The following is a 21,665-nucleotide window of genomic DNA, read 5'->3' on the forward strand; positions in this document are numbered from 1 at the left end:
TCACACCACTGCACTCCAGCTTGGGTGAAAGAGTGAGACTCTGTCTCAAGAAAAAAAAAACAGAATTCAACTCTTGGAGAACAGTCCACAGCTTGGCCACCAACATATTCTAGGTTAGCCTTGAAACTGACGCATTTCGGGAAATTACGTGTACAATTCTCTCAGCTATGTACAGATGCTGCACAAAGGAGGTCCGAATGCCACACCCTCCAGCACTCCAATTAAAGGACAGTTCTTAGATATCCCTCTATCCAAGTCACCTCTTTACAAGTGAAATAAATAAGCTTCCCACATCAACGGTTTGCTGCACAAGCCACCAGAAGGATCAGGTTCCCCGGGGCTCTGTTCACAACACATCCAAGCATCAACTGAGTTGCCACACCGCCCAGCGTCAGAAGTAACAGTTACTGGGCTGGGCACGGTGGCTCATGCCTGTAATCCCAGCTTTTTGGGAGGCTGAGACAGGAGGCTCACTTGAGGCCAGGAGTTCGAGACCAGCCTGGGCAACATAGCCAGACCCCCCCCCTTCTACAAATAACAATAAATAAATAAATAGAGAGAAAAGCAAAGAAAGAAACAAACTGATGAATGTGGCTCCAGTGAATCCAACCAACTGGAGCCACCGATCTGCAAAGAACCATGGTTTGCCCCATAGAATTTCACCATCTTCTCTCCCTCTCTCATGCATATACACACACACACACACACACACAGATACAGACAGGCGTGTGCACACTAATCCCAACAAGAACACAACTGACGTAAACATCTCGCTTGAGGAGGAAAGACTTTTAAGATACAGAGCTCTAAAACAGTACGATTACAAATTTAGGCACGGTAAAAATTTCCCAAATGGTTGTTCATTCACCCAGAGAGGATATTAGGCAGTAAGAGAATATTCAGTACAAGAGAACACTGTTCCTGAGCAGGGTGTGGTGGTGCACACCTGTAGTCCCAGCTACTCAGGAGGCTGAGGCACGAGAATTGCTTGAACCCAGGAGGCAGAGGTTGCAGTGAGCCAAGATCGCACCACTCCAGCCTGGGTGACAGAGTGAGACTCTGTCTGAAAGAAAAAAAACCACTGTTCCGAGCTAGTCACATCACCCTGACCTTTTAAAATGCCTCCCCATCTCTTCACATGGTTCCTAAGACCATTTCAGACAAGTGCTACCATGCGACCTCAGCCTCATGCAACCTACATCCTACACGCCCCCAGAGCTGGTGTGCCTGGGTGGGCTCAGAGAACTCCTAGCAATCCTCCGAGACCCTACTCAAACATCACCTCTTCCCTGGAGCCCTGCTGTGGAAACAAACAGCAGGCTCAGCACTAATAAAAGCCTCACCCCATCATCTCGAGAATGAATGCAACACACCGTGCCATTCTTGTTGAACTGTATGCTTACTTCCCTCCCTGTGAGAGTTCTCAAGTGCCCGAACCAGAACCTACACATATCCTAAGGCTGAATGTGTGCTTTTTTGTGTGTCATGCTACAGGGATCCAAACAGTGCCAAGAAGAGGAAGAAGGACCCACTGTTGAAAGGGAACACGTTCTGAGCTGTTCCAGAGGCAGGTGGAGTGGGGATTCTTTCTCTAACTTTACTAATGAAGAAACTAAGGTTTGGTATAGATCGGTGGCCTGTGCAAGCAGGTAAGTGACCTCTGACTCTTCTCCCACCTGCCTGGCGGGTCCAAATTTCTGCCCAATGCCAGATTACAAAACTGCACAGCAAAACAAGTTGTCTTTTTTCTTGCGGCGGGGAGGGAGTTGAGATAGTCTCATTCTGTCACCCAGGCTAGAGTGCAGTGGCGTGATCTTGGCTCACTGCAACCTCCGCCTCCCGGGTTCAAGTGATTCTCCTGCCTCGGCCTCCTGAGTAGTTGGGACTACAGCTGCACACCATCACACCCGGCTAATTTTTGTATTTTTAGTAGAGACGGGGTTTCACCATGTTGGCCAGACTAGTCTTGAACTCCTGACCTCAACTGATCTGCCCACCTTGGCCTCCCAAAGTGCTGGGATTACAGGCGTGAGCCACTGTTCCCAGCCTAGAATTGGCATTTTAAAGTCTTTTAAGACTGTAGCCACCTGGGAGACTGTGTGCTAATGAGCACTAAATCTTTGGCCAGGTGGTGGGTACCTGTAATTCCAGCTACTCCGGAGGCTGAGGCAGAATTCAAGCCAGGAGAATTGCTTGAACCCAGGAGGTGGAGGCTGCAGTGAGCCCACTGCGCTCCAGCCTGGGCGACAGAGTGAGACTCCATCTCAAAAAAAATAAAAAGAAAACTGTCATTTCTCCATTTCACCTTTTTCTAACTTTAATTTTTAAGTGAGTCTGACATATAATAAAAAGTTAGGCCGGGCGCAGTGGCTCAAGCCTGTAATCCCAGCACTTTGGGAGGCTGAGACAGGAGGATCACGAGGTCAGGAGATCGAGACCATCCTGGCTAACACGGTGAAACCCCGTCTCTACTAAAAAAATACAAAAAAACTAGCCGGGCGAGGTGGCGGGCGCCTGTAGTCCCAGCTACTCGGGAGGCTGAGGCAGGAGAATGGCGAAAACCCGGGAGGCGGAGCTTGCAGTGAGCTGAGATCCGGCCACTATACTCCAGCCTGGGCGACAGAGCGAGACTCCGTCTCAGAAAAAAAAAAAAAAAAGTTAAATCCCAACATGCTCAGCTGTGGCCACACACAGTGCTAGTGCCAGAGCTTGACCTGTTTCTCTGGCTCCTCCCTAAAGCACAATGACGCTGAGGCTCTTGTAGGGGTGGCCAGTCTCTCTGGAACCATGAAAGGTCCTATAACTTCATGAACTTCCATCAGAAAAAAAAAAAAAAGAAAGAAGTAAGAAAGCCAGGCACGGTGGCTCACACCTGTAATCTCAGCACTTTAAGAGGTCAAAGCAGGAGGACCACTTGAACCCAGGAATTTGAGACCAGCCTGGGCAACATGGCAAAACCAAATCTCTACAAAAACATTTTTAAAATTAGCTGGGTGTGGTGGTGCGTGCCTGTACTCTCAGCTCATTGGGAGGCTGAGGAGGAAGGATTGCTTGAATCCTGGAGGTTGAGGCTGCAGTGAGCTATGATTGCGCCACTGCACTCCAGCCTGCACGACAGAGTGAGACCTGTCTCAGAAAAAAAAAAAAAAAAAGTTCTGTAAGAGTTAAATTATTTTTAACTTGAAGTGTTCCATGGACTTCATGAGTAAACGTTCTGGATTTGCCAAGCAGTTTTGATTTCAATTGGCCTGTCTCCCAACTATGCACAGACTTACCTAACACAGATCCTAATTTTCAAGGGGTTAAGGGTGGATCAACTCAGAGTCAACCAACGGCAGGTCCTAAAATTCAGGTTTGTCAGGCAGCAAACACCCTCTGTGGCATTTGCAAACTCCTACTACCCAGGACGATCCACACCTGATTTTCATTGGCTGTGGTCAATGCTGCGGTTTTCAGGAATATCCCTGGGTTGCTGCATTTCAAATCTACCTATTATTTTTTTCAAGTGCTAGACCGGAAGAATTTTGGAAAATTAAGACCACTCCTAAGTTTCCACACCACCACACAACTGGCAGCTAGCATCCCATTGTCTGAAATGCAGATGTTGTACAAATATTTTTTATAATAAGCTATCTGCTCAGCAAAACAGTTTCCAACATTAGATAGTATGAAGGGCACAAGTAGCTCAAAAACCACTCTCTTAAAAGGAAAATAAGAACTCCTAAGACAGTCCTCCTCCCAAAAAAAAGGAAGTGGACCTTTCTGGGTTCCCTGGTTTACTAACTGGGCCTTTGGAGCTGTTCTTCTGACCAAGCCAACCCCATAACCACTCAAAGGGGATTTCTGCAGGTAGAACTTGCAAATGGTTAATGAATCAATGCCTTCTCCATAAAACAAGGCCTGAGGAATTACAGCAGTGAACAATGGTGGGGGGTACTGGATTCCAGAGGGTTCCATAAACGTTCTGCTTACAAGGAGGATTAAAGTTCTCGATGCCACTCTCTAGGACCCTGTCTTGATCCTCAGAATCTTAACCCTGTGGGGAGAGCAGGGTGGCTGTCTTACTACCCGACCCACTGATCAGGAAACAGAGGCTCCAGGAGGTATCTTGCTATTGCGCCAAGAATCAAAGCCAAGCCAGGGCCACCCAGTCCAGTCCTGTCTCCCTTTGTGCTGGCATCATTCTCCAGCTTGGCCAAGCTCAGAGGGAAGGCAAGGCTGCAGCTTTATGGGTTTAAGAGAGGAGACAGCCACTTTCATTGAAACAGCCCCAAACTCCTTATTACTGGTCACCAGTTCACACAAGGGTAACTCGCTTTGAAAAACAATACGCAGAAAGTCGAGGTCAAGCTCACCGAAACCTCCACTCTCCTCCCCCTGGCGCCCAAGAGACCTTGAACTCTTACCCAACTGCTCTCCCGAGCTAAGGGTGTCCCGGCTCCCCCAGGAGAGCCGAGTACCTGTGTTGTGGGGGCCGCCGAGACACCTGCCTGCGAGGTGCACTGCCCTCAGGGATGCAGGCCGGACAGGGGGGCTCTCGTGATCCCTCCACTGAGCCCACCTGATGCTGCAGGGTCAGATTCGGGTCCCATTAGCATGCGTCGAGAGCCTCTCACGTTAAGTACCCCCAGAATTCGCTGCCTCCCGAGGCCCATCGTACAGATGGGGAAACTGAGGCTCGGAGAGTTAAAGTGGCTTAGCCCGTGGGGGGCGGCGGCGCGGGGACTGGACCCCGAGCCCTGAGATACCGAGCCCCGACCCTCAGCCGAGGGCCTGCCGGGCTCTCTCGGCCCAGGCTGTGGAAAAGTCGACCCTCAGGCCGCCGCGGGAGGTCAGCTCTAGGGAAAGGGCGACGCGGAGGAGGGCCGGGGTGGGAGCCATGCCTTCCGCCCGAGCGTCAGGCAAGACGCGCAGCGCCCCGGCCCGAGGGCCCACCCCGACGCGGAGAGTCAGGCGGCCGCGGCGAAATGAGGCGCCCGGCAAACTCCGAGTCCCGGGGCCCGACCTCACCCACCCAGCAGTCGCCGCCAAAGCTAGCACTCACCGCGGGCGGTCCGGCTGCTTTCTGGGGCACCTGGGCAGGACGCAGGCCCTCACCACTGAGGCGCTACCACGGCCCGCGCCGGCCGCGGGGGTGAGGGCGTGGCCACTGGGCCGCTGCCCCGCCCACTCGAGCCGCGCGCGCATTCCCGGAGCCCCGCGCTTCCCCCTGCAAATCCTCGCTCTTGGTACGGCCCGGCCACGCCCCCTCGCGGCTCCTCAGGGTCGCCCCGCGGAGAAATGAAAGTGCGTTGTTCCATGGGTGGCGGAGTCGGTCTCCTGGCCTCAGTGGCTGCGGCTTCTACAGCTCCGACTCTACAGTTCACCGGACCAGCTGCCCACCCTCCCGGGGGTCACCGCAGAACCATGGCTGTGCGCCCGCAGGTCTAGCCTCCTCCTTCGGGCCGCCGCTATCTCGTGATCGCCACATTGTCTCCTCCACGGCCCTGTTTCCTCACCTGAAATTGGCGAGGCTTCAGGCCCAGGTCGTCTCCCTGGGTTCCCTCCCAGCCTGACGGCGGAGGGCATTCATTTGTTTTTAGAGACAGGGTCTCGCTCTGTCGCCCAGGCTGGAGTGCAGTGGTGCAGTCACAGCTCACTGCAGCCTTTAACTCCTGGGCTCAGGCGATTCTCCCACTTCAGCCTCCCAGGAGCTGGGACTACAGACGCGCCACCACACCTAGCTAATTTTATTTGATTTTATTTTTGCAGAGATGTGGTCTCGCTATGATGCCCAGGCTGGTCTCAAACAGGTCTCAAGCGATCCTCCCTCCTCGGCCTCTCAAAGTGCTGCGATTACAGGCGAGAGGCCACCACAGGCTGCCTAGGGCTCGCATTCGAAGGCTGGCCTGTTGGGCGTGGGAAGTGACCAAGCAGGAGGCAAGCCCTGGATGGAAGAGGAGTTGGGGGATACAGAGAGCTTCTGGGGTTTGAAAAGTCTGGCAGCCTTGGTCGGGGTATGAAGCCCACCTCTGCCTCCTGCTATGGTTTCTACGTTACAGGGTAATGAAGATTGAGTGGTATAACCTTTGTTCCTAAAGGATTTAGAGCAGGGCGTTAGTAAGTGTTCTCATCGCCATTGTTATTATTACTACTACTACTATTATTACTAGGTGTGCTGTGAATTCCTTTTGCGACACTGTGCAACTCACTTCTCTCAGAGTCCCTTCTCCATCTTTTAAAAATAGGCCAGGTGCGGTGGCTCACGCCTGTAATCCCAGCACTTTGGTAGGCCAAGGTGGGTGGATCACCTGAGGTCAGGAGTTCGAGACCAGACTGACCAACATGGCAAAACACCGTCTCTACTAAAAATACAAAAATTAGCCGGGCATGGTGGCGGGTGCCTGTAATCCCAGCTACTCAGGAGGCTGAGGCAGGATACTCGCTTGAACCCAGGAGGCAGAGGTTGCAGTGAGCCCAGTTCGCACCATGGCACTCCAGTGTGGCTGACAGAGTGTAATATATATAAAATAATATATAAATATAATTACATAATATATAATATAAATGTTATATTTGTTATATTTATCTATTATATAAAATAATATATATTATATAATACATATATTATTTATTTTTTGAGATGGGGTCTCCCTTTGTCACTGAGGCTGGAATGTAGCCTTGACCTCCTGGGCTCAGATGATCCTCCTGCCTCAGCCTCCCTAGTAGCTGGAATTACAGGCATGCACCACCACACCTGGCAAATTTTTGTATTTTTGTTTTTCATTTTAAAGAAAGTTGATTGAGGCCGGGCGCGGTGGCTCAAGCCTGTAATCCCAGCACTTTGGGAGGCCGAGACGGGCGGATCACGAGGTCAGGAGATCGAGACCATCCTGGCTAACACGGTGAAACCCCGTCTCTACTAAAAAATACAAAAAAATTAGCCGGGCGAGGTGGCGGGCGCCTATAATCCCAGCTACTCGGGAGGCTGAGACAGGAGAATGGCGTGAACCCGGGAGGCGGAGCTTGCAGTGAGCTGAGATCTGGCCACAGCACTCCAGCCTGGGCGGCAGAGCGAGACTCCGTCTCAAAAAAAAAAAAAAAAAAAGAAAGTTGATTGAAATTTTTTTGTAGAGATGGTGTTTTGCCATGTTTCCTAGGCTGGTCTCAAACTCCTAGCCTCAAGCAGTCCTCCCACCTTGGCCTCCCAAAGTGCTGAGATTACAGGTGTGAGCACTGCACCCAGCCTAATTTTTTAATTTTTTGTAAAGACAGGGTCTCGCTATGTTGCCCAGGCTGGTCTTGAACTCCTGGCCTCAAGGGATTCCTTGCCTCAGCCTCCCAAATTGCAGGAATTACAGGTGTAAGCCACCATTCCCATCCACTCTTCATCTTTAAAATATTGCGAAAATAGCCAAATCCTATATAAAGAGATTATTACCATGGCCCAGGTGCCAGGTTTCCTATGTGCAGGAACCGTCCCTCCAACAGGTTGGATGAATGCAGTAGTCCTCAGGGTGGGGCACAATACCTGTCCAAGTAAGGAACTGAACAGGTAACTCCACACTCACCCCGCGAGAGAGCTGGGGAGAAATTCATCACCCAGATATCTGATACTCTGTGCCATCTTTTCAACACTCTGTTGGACATCTCCTCTGGATGTCCCAGTGAGGCTTCAAATTTGGACTCTGACTCCATGCCCCCTGAGTTTTTGTGAAACCAGAACTCCAAAAACACTGAAACTCTGTCTGCTAATAATATTATAGCATCACTAAGGAAACATCAGGAAACAGGCATTTTCCCTCTTTCGCCTTTTCCCATTGAACCAATAACGGGGTCCTATGGATTCTATCTCCAGAACCTCCTCTTGTCATCTTTTCTGCTGTCCCTGTTCCACCTGGATGATCTCAGCAACTTCTTGACTTTTTTGGGGGGGATGGAGTCTCACTGTGTCACCCAGGCTGCAGTTCAGTGGCACCATCTCAGCTCACTGCAACCTCCGCCTTCTGAGTTCAAGCGATTCTCCTGCCTCAGCCGCCTGAGTAGCTGGGATTACAGACTCGTGCCACCATACCCGGCTAATTTTTGTATTTCTAATAGAGATGGGGTTTCACCATGTTGGCCAGGCTGCTCTCGAACTCCTGACCTCAGGTGATCCATCTGCCTTGCCCTCCCAAAGTGCTGGGATTACAGATGTGAGCCACTGCACCTAGCCAGCTTCCTATTTATGACACTTCTGGTTTCTGCTATACCCACTGGCAAGGAAGCTTCTTTTTTTTTTGCGACAGGGTCTCACTCTGTCACCCAGGCTGGAGTGTAGTGGTGAGATCTAGGCTCACTGCAGCATCCACCTCCGGGGTTCAAGTAATTCTCCTGCCTCAGCCTCCTGAGTAGCTGGGATCACAGGTGTGCACCACCACAACTGGCTAATTTTTGTATTTTTAGTAGAGACGGGGTTTTGTTATGTTGGCCTGGCTGGTCTCGAACTCCTGACCTCAGGCGTTCTGCCCACCTCAGACTCCCACAGTGCTGGGATTACAGGCGAGAGTGACCACACAGAGCTGAAAGCTTCTCTTCTTCAGTTACTGTCCTCCTCATTGCCCAATCTTCCTGTCTTTCCCTTCCCACTCCCACCCCAAAACAGCACTCTCACTGGCCAGCTGGGGGGAAAAAGTAGATTGCATCCACATCTCACATATTACACTAATATAATTCCAGATAGATAAAATATTTAAATGATTTTTTTTTTATTATACTTTAAGTTCTAGGTACATGTGCATGACGTTTATATCATGATAACTCCCCAATGCAATCCCTCCCTCCTCCCCCCTCCCCATGATAGGCCCCAGTGTGTGATGTTCCCCTCCCGAGTCCAAGTGATCTCATTGTTCAGTTCCCACCTATGAGTGAGAACATGCGGTGTTTGGTTTTCTCTTCTTGTGATAGTTTGCTAAGAATGATGGATTCCAGCTGCATCCATGTCCCTACAAAGGACGCAAACTCATCCTTTTTTATGGCTGCATAGTATTCCATGGTGTATATGTGCCACATTTTCTTATCCAGTCTGTCACAGATGGACATTTGGTTGATTCCAAGTCTTTGCTATTGTGAATAGTGCCGCAATAAACATACGTGTGCATGTGTCTTGTAGTAGAGTAATTTATAATCCTTTGGGTATATACCCAGTAGTGGGATGGCTGGGTCCTATGGTACATCTAGTTCTAGATCCTTGAGGAATCGCCATACTGTTTTCCATAATGGTTGAACTAGTTTACAATCCCACCTTAAATGATTTTTTAAGGGAGAAGGGAAAAAAAGCCCCCAAAAGTCCATAGGAGAATTGGTGTTAATAATCCCCAAGAAGCATTTCTAAATTATGAAATTATGACATAAACTCCAGAAGCCATAAATGAAAAGATTGAGAAATAATCTGGGCCAGGTACAGTGGCTCACGCCTGTCATCCCAGCATTTTACGAGGCCAAGGAGGGAGGATCGCTAGAGCCCAGGAGTTGGAGACCAGCCTGGCCAACATGATGAAACCCTGTCTCTACTAAAAATACAAAAATTAGCCGAGCATGGTGGCACATGCCTGTAGTCCCAGGGGTGGCTGAGACAGGAGAATGTCTTGAACCCGGGAGGCAGAGGTTGCAGAGAGCTGAAATTGCACCACTGCACTCCAACCTGGGTAACAGACTGAGACTGTGTCTCAAAAAAAACAAAAACAAACAAGGGGCCAGCAGGGCACAGTGGCTCACACCTGGAATCCCAACACTTTGGGAGGCCGAGGCAGACAGATTACTTGAGGACAGGAGTTTGAGACCAGCCTGGCCAACATAGTGAAACCTCATCTCTTAAAAATACAAAACATTACATGGGGTGGTGGTGGGCGCCTGTAATCCTAGCTAGTCAGGAGGCTGAGGCAGGAGAATCCCTTGAACCTGGGAGGCGGAGTTTGCAATGAGCCAAGGTTGCACGGTTGCACCTCTGCACTCCAGCCTGGGTGACAGAACGAGACTCTGTCTCAAACAAACAAGAAAGGAAGCTCGTTGCTTAAACAGAACAATCTCTAAGACAAATTGATGAAAGAAATATGTAAGGTACAGAACAGTAGTTATAGAATGTTGCCGTTTGTATGTTCTCAAACAATTGTGGTGGGAAGTGAGGGAAGAACATATATACTAGGTATACATATTAGCCTGTATGCGCATGAAATACCTCCTGAAACAAACAAACAAAAAGGTGGAGGAGAGGGTAGTAAGGTTGGTTGTCTCTGAAGAACTGGGAGAAGGGAGACCGGGGGCAAAGGAATATGTTTCACTATATACTACTCTGTATCATTCAAATGTTGTACCTTATGAATGTATTACTTATTCTAAGTCAAATACATACTTTTTTTTTGTTTTAAGTTAGAGACTGGGTTTTGCTCTGTCACCCAGGATGGAGTACAGTGGCATGATCATGGCTCACTACAACCTCTGCCTCCTGGGCTCAGACAATCCTCCCACCTCAGCTTCCGAGTAGCTGGAACTACAGGTGAGCACCATCACACCTGGCTAATTTATTTTTTATTTTTTATTTTTTATTTGTTGTTGAGAGAGGGTCTCGCTATGTGGCTGGTCTAGAACTCCTGGGCTCAAGCGATCCTCCCACCTCGGCCTCCCAAAGCGCTGGGATTACAGATGTGAGCCACTAAACCTAGCCCATAAATACTTTTTAAATACCCAAATAACCTTGCTGCTGGTCAAAGAACAAACTCTTTTACTTGCTCCCCAAATCTAAAGAATAGTGACTATAAACTTGATTTTATTTTTTTAAGATGGAGTAATTCTCCTGCCTCAGCCTCCAGAGTAGCTGGGACTACAGGTACACTCCACCACGCCCAGCTAATTTTTTATATTTTTAGTAGGGATGGGGTTTCACCACGTTGGCCAGGCTGGTCTCAAACTCCTGACCTCAAGTGATCCACCCGCCTCGGCCTCCCAAAGTGCTGGGATTACAGGCATGAGCCAATGCATCCCACTGGAAGGATAACTTCTTATCTTGTTTAGCATTTTATTCTGGTCATTACAGCCATGCTGGTACATACATAATTGTTTTTCTGACTGATTTTGACCTGTGACTTTTCTCCTTCTCCTTCTCCCTCCTCCCCCTCCTCTCCCTCTTCTCCCTCTTCCGCCTTTTCCTTCTCTTCCTCTTCCTTCCTCTTCCTCTTCTTCCTTCCTCTTCCTCTTCTTCTCTTTCTTTCTCCTCCTCTTTCTTCTCCTTCTTCCTCCTTCTCCTCCTTCTTGTTCTTCTTTTATTTTCTTTTTTTAATATAGAGACAGGTCAGGGGTGGTGGCTGACGCCTATGATCCCAGCCCCCTGGGAGGCCGAGGCAGGCGGATCACTTGAGGTCAGGAGTTCAAGACCAGCCTGGCCGACGTGGTGAAACTCCATCTCTACTAAAAATATAAAAATTAGCCAGGTGTGGTGGTGGGTGCCTGTAAGCCCAGCTACTCGGGAGGCTGAGGCAGGAGAATCCCTTGAACCCAGGAGGTGGAGTTTGCAGTGAACCAAGATCACACCACGGCACTGCAGCCTGGGATATAGAGAGAATCCATCTCAAATAAATAAATAAATAAATAAAGAGAGAGCTTCTCACTATGATGCCCAGGCTGGTCTCAAACTCCTGGGCTCAAACAATCCTCCTGCCTCAGCCTCCCACAGCACTAGGATTACAGGCGTGAGCCACCCTGTCAAGCTCTGTGCCTGATATTTTAGGTGTTACCTCTGGAGTCCCACTGATGTGAGTTAGGCCATTGAAACCACAGCTCACTTCTCCTGCCTACACCCTTCCAACATAATTATTTATATACCTAATTTAATTCCTCTGTTAATCACTTTTATAATCTAAGTAGTAGCCTGGGGCCTTTGTTCTTTGCTCCATGAACAGTATCTCTTAATATTGTACGATGAAGCTTCCCTTTCCCTTTGCTCTGTCCCTCTCAAACTTCAGCCGTCTGAACCTCTACATTTTCATTATTGAGCCTGATAACATCTATATTTTAAATATGTTTTCTGGCCAGATATGGTGTATCCCAACACTTTGGGAGACCAAGGTGGAAGGATGGCTTGAGGCCAGGAGTTCAAGCCCAACCTGGGCAACACAGCAAGAACCTGTCTCTACAAAAAAATTTTCAAAAATTAGCCAGGCTGGGCCGGGCACGGTGGCTCACGCCTGTAATCCCAGCACTTTGGGAGGCCGAGGTGGGTGGATCACGAGGTCAGGAGATCAAGACCATCCTGGCTAACACGGTGAAACCCCATCTCTACTAAAAATACAAAAAAATTAGCTGGGCGTGGTGGTGAGCGCCTGTAGTCCCAGCTACTCGGGAGGCTGAGGCAGGAGAATGGCGTGAACCTGGGAGGTGGAGCTTGCAGTGAGCCAAGATAGTGCCACTGTACTCCAGCCTGGGTGACAGAACGAGACTCTGTCTCAAAAACAAAACAAAACAAAAAAAATTAGCCAAGCTGGGCATGGTGGCTCATGCCTGTAATCCCAACACTTTGGGAGGCAGAGGTGGGCAGATCACCTGAGGTCAGGAGTTCGAGACCAGGTTGACCAACATGGCAAAACCCCGTCTCTACTAAACAAATACAAAAATTAGCCAGGCATGGTGGCGGGCACCTGTAATCCCAGCTACTTGGGAGGCCGAGGCAGGAGAATCACTTGAACCCAGGAGGCGGAGGTTGCAGTGAGCCAAGATTGCACCACTGCACTCCAGCCTAGGTGACAGAGTGAGACTCCATCTCAAAAATAAAATGAATAAAATAAAATAAAAGCAGTGGAGCTGGGCATGGTGGCTCATACCTGTAACCCTAGCACTTTGGGAGGCTGAGGTGGGGCATTGTTTGAGGCCAGAAGTTCGAAACCAAACTAGGCATCATAGCAAGACCCTGTCTCTACAAAAAATAAAAAATTAGCCAGGTGTGGTGGTGTATGCCTGTAGTCCCAGCTACTCAGGAGGCTGAGGTGGGAGGATCGCTTGAGCCTGGAGGCTGAGGCTATAGTGAACTGTGTGCCACTGCACTCCAGCCTGGGCAACAGAGCTCTCGGCCAACCCCATCTCTATGTTTTAAAAAAATAAAAATAAAAGATAAATTAAAATGAGAGCAGAGAAACAGGAGGGGTGGGGACAGTTGCTGTCAAGTGCAAAGCCCAGAGGATGGTTGACCCACCTGGCTCTCTTCACTGTCCGAATAACTTCCCCAGACCTTCTTCCTGTCTCCTTGCTGCCCCACACCCCTAGGTCCTCCTAACATGGCCAAAGTTTAACCATGTTACACAACAGAGCCAAACCCTGTCTCTGAAAAAAAAAAAAAAAGAAAAGAAAAGAAAAAGTGGATCCCAGATTAGCTTGGCATTGAGAGAAGCTGGATCGGCTTCCCCCACAGATGCTAGAGGGGTGTGGTTGATCCAGAGAGGAGGTGCTCCCATTTCCCCAGAACTCCAGATGTCACACCAGCCTCTGACACCGTGTCTCATGTGTCTCCAGTACCACACCGTGGCCTTTGGACAGGATAGTTCATTCCCCTTGAGAGGTGTCCATGAGGGTGCAAGGCAAGCGAGTTTGCAGATTTCCTGGGTTGAGATAACCCAGGATCAGGGACAAGAATATCACCAAAGTGCAAAAGCACAGAACCTCTCTCTGGAGATCAGGGGCCAAATTCCAATTAGATGGAACCAAATGCATGGCCTTGGCCAAGTATCTTTTTTTTTTTTTTTGAGACAGAGTCTCGCTCTTGTCCCCCAGGCTGAAGTGCAATGGCGCGATCTCGGCTCACTGCAACCTCCGCCTCCTGGGTTCAAGCGATTCTCCTGCTCAGCCTCCCAGGTAGCTGGGATTACAGGCGTGTGCCACCATGCCTAGCTAATTTTTTTGTAGTTTTAGTAGAGATGGGGTTTCACCATGTTAGCCAGGATGGTCTCAATCTTCTGACCTCGTGATCTGCCCATCTCGGCCTCCCAAAGTGCTGGGATTACAGGCATGAGCCACCGTGCCCGGCCCAGCCAAGTATCTTTATTATGCTTCCTGGATAAGAAGTCAGTGGTGGCCAGGCATGGTGGCTCATGCCTGTAATCCCAGCATGGGGGAGGCTGAGGTAGGAAGATCACTTGAGGCCAGACAACATAGTGAGACCCCCCATCTCTCTCTCTCTCTCTCTTTTTTTTTTTTAGTGGTGTGATCTCGGCTCACTGCCACCTCCATCTCTGGGGTTCAATTGATTCTCCTGTCTCATCCTCCCAAGCAGCTGGGATTACAGGTGCACACCACCCCACCTGGCTAATTTTTTGAATTTTGAGTAGAGCTAGTGTTTCACCATGTTGGCCAGGCTGGTCTTGAACTCCTGACCTCAGGAGATCCACCCACTTTGGCCTCCCAAAGTGTTAGGATTACAGGAGTGAGCCACCGTGCTCGGCCAACCCCATCTCTATGTTTTAAATAATAATAATCATAAAATAAAATGAGAGCATTTAATAATAAAAGAAAATTAGGAACAGGAGGGAGGCGGTTGCTGTCAAGTGCAAAGCCCAGAGGATGGTTGACCTGCCTGGCTCTCTTCATTGTCCTTCATCTCTCTTCATGTCCAAATAACTCCTTCTTCCTGCCTCCTTGCTGCCCCACACCTCTGGGTCTTCCTAATACAGCCAAGTTCCAAAGTTTAACTGTTTCAAAGAGGCGGCCCTGAATGGAGAAAGCACACATAGCCTTTAGCTATAGCAGATCAGGTTTCCGGCCAGCTGTGTGGCCATGGATGGGGTCCTGGGCACACAGACCCAGGCAGTTGGGTGAGGATTAAATGAGTTGCTGTGTGTGTGACGTGGCCGGGTGCACGCAGCGGTTTCAGAGCCCAGGATGGCTTTTCTCCTTCCTACTTCCTGCTTACCCCCTCAGTTTCACTCCCATCCTTTGTTCCTCTCTGTTATGCAATCAAAGTTTCAACTCTTCTGGGTTTACATGCGGGAGCCAGAGTGAGCTTCTGGGGAAATTAGAGGGTGTTTAGGTGAGAGGGGGCTTTGGAAGCCACTCCCTTTCTCCGCCTCTTCCTTTCCATTCGCATCCACATGCCAATGGGCCAGAACCTTTGCCCTGTCTCCCCAGTACGACACAAGCCCCATGATTCTGTGCCCAAAATTGCTTGGCTGCTGCTGACTGTTGCTAAGGCAACCAGCACCGTTGTGCAAGGGCCAATGAAGAGAAGCCTGCCTGGCTTCCACGAACTGTTCAAACAGCGCTGTGGAGGACACCTGCCTGCGCCTCTGAGCAGTCACTTAGCAGAAATGGAAGTTGATGAGATCTGGTCCCTGGCCTCCAGGGTCTGGGAGTCTACAGGCTGACTCACATCCCAGCTTGTACTGGTCTAGTTCAGTGATTCTCAAACCAAGAGCAGCAGCCTCACCTGGGAACTTGTTAGAAACGTCAAATTAGGCCAGGCATGGTGGCTTAAACCCATAATCCCAGCACTTTGGGAGGCTGAGGCAGGTGGATCACTTGAGGTCAGGAGTTTGAGACCAGCCTGGCTAATATGGTGTAACCCCTATCTCTACTAAAAATACAAAAATTGGCTGGCGTCGTGGCACATGCCTGTAGTCCCATTTAACTCGGGAGGCTCAGGCAGGAGAATCGCTTGAACCCAGGAGGCAGAGGTTGCAGTGAGCTGACGTCGTGCCACTGCACTCCAGCCTGGGTGACAGAGCGAGACTCTGTCTCAAAAAAAAAAAAAAAAGAAATGTCAAATTAAGGCCTGGTGTGGTGGCCCAAGCTTGTAATCCCAGCACTTTGGGACTTTGGGAGGCAGGAGTTTGAGACCACCCTGGAGAACACAGCGAGACCACATCTCTATGAAAAATTAGCCAGGCAAGATGGCATGTGCCTGTGGTCCCAGCTACTCAGGAGCTTGAGATGAGAGGATTGCTTGAACCTCGAAGGTTGAAGCTGCAGTGAACTATGATTATGTCACTGTATTCCAGCCTGAGTGACAGAGCAAGACTCTGTCTCAAAAAAAAAAAAAAAAAAAAAAAGCAGGGACGGTGGCTCACGCCTGTCATCCCAGCACTTTGGGAGGCTGAGGCGGGCAGATCACGAGGTCGTTAGATTGAGACCATCCTGGCTAACACGGTGAAACCTCATCTCTACTAAAAATACAAAAAAAATTAGCCGGGCGTGGTAGCGGGCGCCTGTAGTCCCAGCTACTTGGCAGGCTGAGGCAGGAGAATTGCTTGAACCTGGGAGGCGGAGGTTGTAGATCGTGACAGAATAAAAGGAAGGGAGAGAGGGCGGGAAGGACAGAGGATGGGAAGGACAGAGAAAAAGAAATGCCAATTTTCAGGCCACTTCCCTAACTGAATCAGAAACTCTGGGGGTGGGGCCCTGCCATCCATGACTCCCTCCAGGTGATGCTGATACAGGCTGAAAATTGAGAACCACAGATCTTTTCTTTTCCTTCTTTTTTTTTTTTTTTGAGACAGAGTCTTGCTCTGTTGCCCAGGGTGGAGTACAGTGGCATGATCGCTGCTCACTGCAAGCTCTGCCTTCCGGGTTCACACCATTCTCCTGCCTCAGCCTCCCAAGTGGCTAGGACTACAGGCGCCTGCCACCACACACGGCTAATTTTTTGTATTTTTAGTAGAGATGGGGTTTTCACTGTATTAGCCAGGATGGTCCCTATCTCCTGACCTCGTGATCCACCTGCCTTGGCCTCCCAAAGTGCTGGGACTACAGGCGTGAGCCACTGCGCCCGGCCTCTTTTCCTTCTTTTTTTCCCTCCGCAAGACAGGCTCTTGCACTGCCACCCAGGCTGAAGTGCAGTGGTGCAGTCGTAGCTCAATCTCCTGGGCTTAAGGAAATCCTCCCACTTCAGTCTTCTGAGCAGCTGGGACTACAGGCTCACACCATCTCGGTCAGCTAATTTTTTTGTAAAGACAGCATCTCACTAAATTGCCCAGGCTGGTCTTGAACTCCTGGGCTCAAGCGATCCTCCTGCTCAGCCTTACCAGTAGTAGCTGGGACTACAGGCGCACACTACCATACCTGGCTAAGTTTTTTTATTTTTTGTAGAGACTGGGTCTTGCTCTGTTGCTGGTCTCGAAGTCTCGGGCTTAAGCAATTCTCCTGTCTTGTCCTCCCAAAGTGCTGTGATTATAGATACAAGCCACTGTGCCTGGCCTAAATCCTAGTCTTGAGAGCTTCTCACCGACACACCAGGTTGATCTCTTTCCACACTCCTGCCCCCACAGATTCTCAGGTTCCCATCTCATACAACATACACCTGAACTCCCCACTCCTTCCCACAAATTTTTTTCTTTTTTTGAGACAGAGTCTTGCTCTGTTGCCCAGGCTGGAGTGCAGTGGCGCAATCTCAGATCACTGCCACCTCTGCCTCCCAGGTTCAAGCCATTCTCCTGCCTCCGTCTCCTGAGTAGCTGGGATTACAGGCACGTGCCACTGCACCCCGCTAATTTTTGTATTTTTAGTGGAGACGGAGTTTTGCCATGTTGGCCAGGCTGGTCTTGAAATCCTGACCTCAGGTGATCTGCCCCCCTCAGCTTCCCAAAGTGCTGGGATTACTGGTGTGAGCCACCGTGCCCAGCCCCTTCCCACAGTTTGGAATCTCCTCTTCAGCAACTAATAACTTCCAAACTGTTTTTGCACACGCCCCGTGACGAGGAGCTGCTAACCTATTCAGGCAATGCATCAGCTTATGAAATCTCCAACTGGTTTAATTTTCCCTTAGAGTGAGCTGAAATATATCCTTATGTAAATCCACATTTTATAACATGAGTGTCTAATCAATCCCCTGTAACAGAGATTATAGGATTATTTTATTTATTTTAGAGATGGAGTCTCTGTTGCCCAGGCTAGAGTGTGGTGGTGAGATCTCAGCTCACTATAACCTCTGCCTCCCAGGTTCAAGCAATTCTCTTGCTTCAGCCTGCTAAGTAGCTGGGTTACAGGCATGTGCCATCAGAGCCAGCTAATTTTTTATATTTTTAGGAGAGATGGGGTTTCAGCATGTTGGCCAGGCTGGTCTCGAACTCCTGACCTCAGGTGATCTGCCAGCCTTGACCTCCCAAAGTGCTAGGATTATAGGAGTGAGCCACAGCACCTGGCCACAGGATTTTTAAAGTAAGGGAGGAAGGAGGGATATCTATCCTATCCATTTCCCCTGAATCTACCTCCTCCTCTGCAGGTAGACAAAGCAGATAGGCCAGGTGCAGTGGCTATGCCTGTAATCCCAGCACTTTGCGAGGATGAGGAGGAAGGATAGCTTGGGGCCAGGAGTTCAAGACCAGCTTGGGCAACAAGGCAGCTCCCATCTCTACAGATAATTTTTTTTTTTTTTTTTTGAGATGGAGTCTCGCTCTGTCGCCCAGGCTGGAGTGCAGTGGCGCAATCTCAGCTCACTGCAAGCCCCACCTCCCGGGTTCATGCCATTCTCCTGCCTCAGCCTCCCAAGCAGCTGGGACTACAGGCACCCGCCATCATGCCCGGCTAATTTTTTGTATTTTTAGTAGAAATGGGGTTTCACTGTGTTAGCCAGGATGGTCTCAATCTCCTGACCTGGTGATCCACCTGCCTCGGCCTCTCAAAGTGCTGGGATTACAGGCGTGAGCCACCGCGCCTGGCCTACAGATAATTTTTTTAAAAAAATTTAAAAGGCCAGGTGCAGTGGCTCATGCCTGCAGTCCCAACACTTTGGGAGGCAGAGGTGGGAGGATCACTTGAGGTCAGGACTTCAAGACCAGCCTGGGCAACACAGTGAGACCTCCGTGTGTCCAAATTTTTTTTTCTTTTTAATTAGCTGGGCTTGGTGGCACATGCCAGTAGTCCCAGCTATTCAGGAGGCTGAGATGGGAGGATTGCTTGAGCCTAGGAGGTTGAAGCTGCAGTGGGCTATAACACCACTGCACTCTAGCCTGGGTGACATAGCGAGACTCTATTTTGGAGTCTGGGTATAGGAGGAAAGGGTAGGTTGATGGACAGTAACTAAGACAAGGGGAGAGAGATGGGTATTCCAGCTTAACACTGCATATGGACGATCTCCAAAAAAGCCTGCTGGGAGAATCAGTGAGCTCAGCTGGCCAGAGGATTCGCTCTCTATCAAAAGACAATGCAGTGAGCCAGATGTGGTGGCTCACGTCTGTAATCCCAGAGCTGTGGGAGGCCAAGGTGGGCAGATCACCTGAGGTCAGGAGTTTAAGACCAGCCTGGCCAATATGGTGAAACCTTGTCTCTACTAAAAATACAAAAGATTAGCCGGGCGTGGTGGTGGGCGCCTGTAATCCCAACTACTCAGGATGCTGAGGCAGGAGAATCACTTGAACCGTGAGGTGGAGGTTATAATGAGCCAAGATCGTACCACTGCACTCCAGCCTGGGTGACAGAGCAAGACTCTGTCTCAAAAAATAAAAAAATTAATAATTAATTTTAAAATGCTGTCTATAGTGCATGCTTTTTGCAAGCAGTTGCAGGGTTGCAGTCCCCTGTCCAGCCCACTGCCATTGGACTCTGTCGCCGTGTGGAAGCTCCCAGTAAAACCCCATGTCTCCTCTGCTGGCTCTGGGGCTGTTCTTCAGCCTCCTGAACCTGGTGCCATCCCCCCTGGAGCTAATATAGGTTCAGCACAACATAATATGGGTTCAGAGACACTTTTTTTTTGTTTTTTCCTGAGACGGAGTCTCGCACTTTCGCCCAGGCTGGAGTGCAGTGGCGTGATCTCAGCTCACTGCAAGCCCTGTCTCCCACAGTTCAAGCGATTCTCCTGCCTCAGCCTCCCATGTAGCTGAGATTACAGGTGCGCACCACCACGCCTGGCTAATTTTTTGGTTTTTCTTTCTTTCTTTTTTTTTTTTTTTAGTAGAGACAGGGTTTCACCACATTTGCCAGGCTGGTCTCGAACTCCTGACCTCAGGTGATCTACCTGCCTCAGCCTCCCAAGATGCCATCCCGATGGTGCCCAGCCAGGAGAGACTTATTGTCCCAGAGGCAGTTCTCAAACTCTCGGGGCCTAAGAGAAACACTTTGCTTCTGCTGTTGGGGGTGTGCCGCTGGTGTCCCGCAAAAGAAGAAACCTGATCTGATCAGGGCCCTTATGTACATTCTTGGGGACAATTACAGGATTATTTCAATAGTTTTGGCAACGTTGGTTCTGGCAAGTGTGGCAAGAGAAAAAGGTGACGCCGTAGCTCAGAAAACAAAAAAACCACCACCCTGACTCTCATTCCTCAGAACGTGTTTTTTTCAGAGGGATTAGTGTTTTGCATGAGAAGGAAGGAGCCCCAGAAACTACGCATCTTTGCCTTGGGCTTCCAGAGGGCACATGGCTGCCCGAGCCTTCGGTGTGAAGAGGATGTCTCTTTTTGTGTGTGTGATTCTCTTCCTCCTTCCCCCTTTTTATTTAATTTTTTTATTTTTTATTTTTATTTTTTATTTTATTTTGAGACAGAGTCTCACTCTGTCACCCAGGCTGGAGTGCAGTGGTGCAGTCTCAGCTCACTGCAACCTCCACCTCCCAGGCTCAAGCCATTCTCCTGCCTCAGCCTCTGTAGTAGCTGGGGTTACAGGCGTACGCCACCATGCCCGGCTAAGTTTTGTATTTTTAGCAGAGACAGGGTTTCGCCATGTTGGCCAGGCATATAGCCAGCCTGCTGTCTGCCCTCCTTCCCTGGAGCCATTTGGAGGGACAAGGAGGGTGGGGCAGCAGGACTGCCACCTCCTATGACTCCGCTTTGGCCCCCATACCCCCATCCTGCCCTGTCCCCATGCTGAGGAGGCACCCACCTGGAAAGCTGGGGCTGTGGGTGCCACAGACAATGCTGACCAGCCAGGGCAGGTCCTGTGCTGAGGGCAGTCTTGGCTTCCCTGCACTTGAGCCTCTTTATGGGCCAGAGAGGCGTGGTGTGAGGGATTAGGGGTGTAGGTCATGATATCTGCACCTGAGAAATGCTCCACCCTGAGTGCCCCTGCCAGGCACCGAAGGCAGCAGCTGAGGCCAGGTCTGGCTCCAGAACAGCCTCTGCCCTGACCAAGACCCTTCCCTCCTCATGAAAACAAAGAGAAGCCATGGGGCTGGGCAGGGCCCCGGGAGTGAGGCTCATTAGGTACCAATGACTTCTCCAGCTCCCTTTAGTCCTCTTTTCAAGGCTCGGGTCTCTACATGAGGAGCAGGGGCCTCTGCAGCCAGCCAGACCTGACAATTGCCACTTACCCTGAAGCCTCAAACAAGTGAGGCTCCTCTGAGCCTCGGTTTTCTCATCTCTAAAATACAAGTAATAAGAATAGGCCTGATGTGGTGGCTCAGACCTGTAACCCCAGCACATTGGGAGGTCGAGGCAGGAAGATCGCTTGAGCCCAGGAGTTCGAGACCAGCCTGGGCAACACAGTGAGGCCCTATCTCTTCAAAAAATAAAAAATTAACTGGGCATGGTGGTGCACACCTGTGGTCCCAGCTACTTGGGAGATGGAGGTGGGAGGATTGCTTGAGCATGCGAGTCAGAGGCTGCAGTGAGCTATGACGACACCTCTGCACTTCAGCCTGGGCTACAGAGACCCTGTCTCAAAAAAGAATCTATCTATTCATCCATCCAGCTAGCTAGCTATCACTATATGTAATTATATATAACTATAAATGTATAACTATATTA

At 49.8% G+C, this 21,665-nt stretch overlaps 1 protein-coding gene across 2 annotated transcripts in view; it reads right to left on the bottom strand.

Annotated features, from left to right (window-relative positions):
- LOC117072480 (NADPH--cytochrome P450 reductase) overlaps positions 1–5,154 on the bottom strand; it is a 76,720-nt gene extending 71,566 nt beyond the window's left edge. The window contains exon 1 of one of the 2 annotated variants that reach the window (XM_033192682.1): positions 5,045–5,154. The gene's annotated coding sequence lies outside the window, so the exon portion shown is untranslated. The other variant, XM_033192684.1, reaches the window with a different exon arrangement.
- Between the last annotated feature and the right edge of the window lie 16,511 nt (positions 5,155–21,665).

Source organism: Trachypithecus francoisi, unplaced genomic scaffold (assembly GCF_009764315.1).
Source record: "Trachypithecus francoisi isolate TF-2019V2 unplaced genomic scaffold, Tfra_2.0 Lachesis_group4, whole genome shotgun sequence".
Lineage (NCBI taxonomy): Eukaryota > Metazoa > Chordata > Mammalia > Primates > Cercopithecidae > Trachypithecus > Trachypithecus francoisi.